The sequence below is a fragment of the Pygocentrus nattereri genome, chromosome 15, assembly GCF_015220715.1.
Source record: "Pygocentrus nattereri isolate fPygNat1 chromosome 15, fPygNat1.pri, whole genome shotgun sequence".
In the NCBI taxonomy this organism is placed as follows: Eukaryota; Metazoa; Chordata; class Actinopteri; order Characiformes; family Serrasalmidae; genus Pygocentrus; species Pygocentrus nattereri.
The window spans coordinates 17,638,315-17,642,250 of NC_051225.1; the positions used below are offsets into that span (position 1 = coordinate 17,638,315).

At 41.6% G+C, this 3,936-nt stretch overlaps 1 pseudogene; it reads right to left on the bottom strand.

Annotated features, from left to right (window-relative positions):
* Nucleotides 1–2,496: 2,496 nt before the first annotated feature.
* On the bottom strand, nucleotides 2,497–3,670 carry LOC119265252 (annotated as a pseudogene).
* Between the last annotated feature and the right edge of the window lie 266 nt (nucleotides 3,671–3,936).

Consider the following 3,936-nt stretch of genomic DNA (forward strand, 5'->3'; position numbering starts at 1 on the left):
TTACACAGTGTGGCTTCATAGTAAAAGAGTGCAGGTACTAGACTGGCCTGCCTGCAGTCCAGACCTGTCTCCCTTTGAAAATGTGTGATGCATTATAAAGCGCAAAATATGACAACGGAGACCCCGGACTGTTGAGCAACTGAAGTTGTACATCAAGCAAGAATGGGAAATAATTCCAACTACAAAGCTTCAATAATTAGTGTTCTCAGTTCCCAAACGCTTATTGAGTGTTGTTAAAAGGAAAAGTGATGTAACACAGTGGTTAGCATGTCCCTGTCCCAACTTCTTTGGAACGTGTTGCAGGCATCAAGTTCAAAATGAGTGAATATTTGCAATAAACAAAGGTTTATCAGTTTGAACATTAAATATCTTGTCTTTGTATTGTATTCAATTGAATATAGGTTGAAAAGTATTTGCAAATCTTATTGTTTTTATTTATGTTTTACACAACGTCCCAACTACATTGGAATTGGGGTTTTATGTCAGGGAATTTTAGCAGTGGAAAGTCCCTGAAAATTTAGAAGCATTGAGAACAAGGATGAGCTAATCTCCAAAGAGTAAAGCCGATAAGAACCTGCAGAAACTGGGTTTTTAGAGGCCCTTAATAAATCAGGAGTTAAAGGGCCTTGAAAGGATGAAACAGGTTTGGTACAGCCAAAGAATGAAGAATTAAAAGACAATGTCATGTATGATTGGAAATAAGGGTGTCCAAGAGGATGTAATAGGATCAAGAAGATATGTGACAAGGTAATTGAGAGGGGCGATAATTTCATCGCCCCTGAGCAGGATATAAAAAAAAGGACGTTTTGTGATGATCTTTGCATTTGGTTGTCCGGGAATCATCTTGCCACCTGAAGCCAATAAATGAAGATGGGGCCTTTTCCTTCCTTCCAAAGGAACTCATTGCCTGTAGTTTGTTTTTACCTTTTACTTTTTGCAGAATAATTTTTCCTAGTTTTATACCCCTTTTTGCATAACTTAAAATAAAAACGTAACTTAGAATAAATTAGTTGTTATACATCAAATGTCTGGACTTGGGACTTGGGCCAAATCGCTCTTAGTCCTGACACCTCCTTACTGTTTGGACACATCAACCCTTGCTCCCTCAGTTTTAGAGAATAACCGCTGCCTCTATTGAAACACGAAACAAGAATACTGCTACCACTGCAACAAGCTGTATAATAAAGAAATTTTCATATCTAAGATAGAATAAACACCAGTACTAGTAGTTTTTGTTATTTATTTTCCTTCAAAATTATTCTAGGTGCTTCATGTCTACACTATACTGACATAGACATATCTTATAAACATGGAAACACTTCATTTCCCCAATTGCCTGTATGTGGACTGAGGGAAAAGGCCTGTTTTAGGACATGTAGAAAGTGGAAAATACTAGCCAAGAACAGATTTATTAAGTTTGCGGGAACATACATGGGAGGAATGAAGAAATGTACTGCTGTGTAATGAGTTTAGTGCTGTGTTATGTTATTACATTCAGTATTGTGTGTGCATGAGTTTTGATTGAACCTAACATTCTGTTCTGGCTATTTTTGTCTATCCCTACATGGTCATGTCTGTCACACCTGTCATTTATCATGTTATACATGAATAATCTTGACATCAGTCGAGCTATAAAATTGTGTCAGTCCGTTGTTTTACCTTTTTTTCCTGTTTCTGGTACCTGCGTGCAAGAAATAAACATCAATTGTGCACTGCTCCCTGGTTTCTGACCGGTTTGGATGCCCAGCAAGCAGGCAGAAGGGAAAGGACAATGGCATTGCCATTCAGCACCTCTGGCCTATTCCACACCTGGAAAAAGAAGTCCTGCAAAGAGAGGAACCAAAAAGTAACCCACGCATTTACATCTTTGGCTCTGGCCGGTCACTGCAAGGAGTGCTTGGTTAGTGATTAAAATGAAAGGCCTACCAGTAAAATAGTACCTTAGTTCTTTAATGGCCCATTTGATGGCCATAGCTTCTCTTTCCAGGGTGGAATAATGCTGATCAGCAGGGGTAAGTTTACAGCTGATGTACAATAATGCATATTCCTCCCAGGACTGCTCCCAAACCTCTGACTCATCAGTCTGTACAACAAACTATTCGTCAAAATCAGGATTTCTTAGGACTGGTTCTGTGGTCAGGTGGTATTTTAGCATTTGGACGTTTCACCTTTTTCTCTTCTGGCCATAAAAGCTACCCATAAAATGAGGTAGCATTTTGTGGGGCTGGCTGTGAGTCTAGCCTTGCAGAGGCATCGGTAGTTGTACAACATGCTCGGACCATGTGGCAAATTGCATCTTCTAGGTAGACTGCAGCAAAAGCTTAGTGCAGCTGCAGGATCACATCCATGAGGCACTAGAACAGGGGTGGGCAAACTTTTTGGCTCAGGGGCCACGTTGACTTCTAAAATTTGACAGACGGGCCGGGCCAGCTCCAGGTGCATACATGTCAAACATAAACATATAAAAGGCATAACAATGTTAAAACTTAGTCACTTTTAGTGGGAACAGTGTTGCTGATCCCCCTTTTTTGCCAGTGCATCGAAGTCTGGTGTTAGTTTTGTTGTGGCAATTCTCAGAACAGATCTGAGGTGTTCATCACTCAGCTGGGATCTGTGGGGTGCTTTGTTGGTGTTCATCACACTAAAAGTCTGTTCACACACATATGTAGAGCCAAACAACACCAACATCCTCTGTGCCATCTTCCGGATGTTTGGAAATTTGTCTGTGCTTAATGAAGCATAAAACTCATCCAGTTTAAGAGAGTTGAACTTCTCCTTTAAGACGGTGTCACACTGAAGATCAATCAGTTCCAACTGCAACTCCTGTGGTGCCGTTTCAGGGTCCTGTGTGAACGGACAAGACACCAGGTGAAGTGACTTGTCAATTTTTCCAAAATCAGAGAACCGACGGCAGAATTCTCCATGCAGGTCGTCCAGTGATTTTGTGTATTCTTTCACATGTTGAGGGGCCTCTTTCAGCGTAGCCAGCGTGGGGAAATGAGTGAATGACTTGTTTGACATTGGCTTTGAGAAAAGAGCTAGCTTGGTTTTGAAGGCTCTCACGTTTGTGTACATTTCATGCACGAACTGGTCTTTTCCTTGTAGCTTCATGTTCAGCTCATTCATGTGCGTCAGTATGTCCACAGCAAAAGCTAAATCACAAAGCCAATCTGTGTCACTCAGCTCAGGAAAATCATCACCTTTCTCAAGTAGCTCCAAAAATGAGAATCTCCTGTTTGAGCTCCCACACTCGTTGACACACTTTCCCCAAACTTAACCAGCGGACATTGGAGTGGTAAAGCAAGTCCTGGTGATCAGCATCAGTTTCTTCAAGAAACTTAATAAATTGACGATGCTGAAGTCCCCTCGCTCGAATATAGTTAACGACTTTTACAACTGGCTTCACTACGTGGTTAAGCTGCAATACGGATTTACACAGTGCTTCCTGGTGGATAATGCAGTGTAGGAAAATCACCTCTTGCTCCGGGTTGTCCTCTTTCACCCTGTCCTGGATTCTTTTGAGCAGCCCGACGTTTCTTCCAGTCAGATTTGGCGATTCATCTGTGGTAACATTGGCGAGCGCTCTCCAAGGTAGCTTGTGCCTCTCCATGACAGCCGACACGCTGTCGTACAAGTCCTCTCCCCGTGTTTTCCCCTTTAGGGACTCCATGGCCAAAAATTCCTCTGTTATCTCAAAACTGTCATTTATCCCTCTGATAAAAATTAAAAGCTGAGCAGTGTCCTTTATATCATTACTTCCGTCTAGTGCCAAGGAATATAATGTAAACGACTCCACTTTTTTGTTTAGCTTGCTAGCTAAGTCTTCGTCAATTAGCTCAACACGACGAGTCACTGTCCTGCGTGATAAGCTAATTTTTTCAAACTTGTTCTTGCTCTCAGGACACAAGATATCTGCTGTCTCTACCATGCACTCTT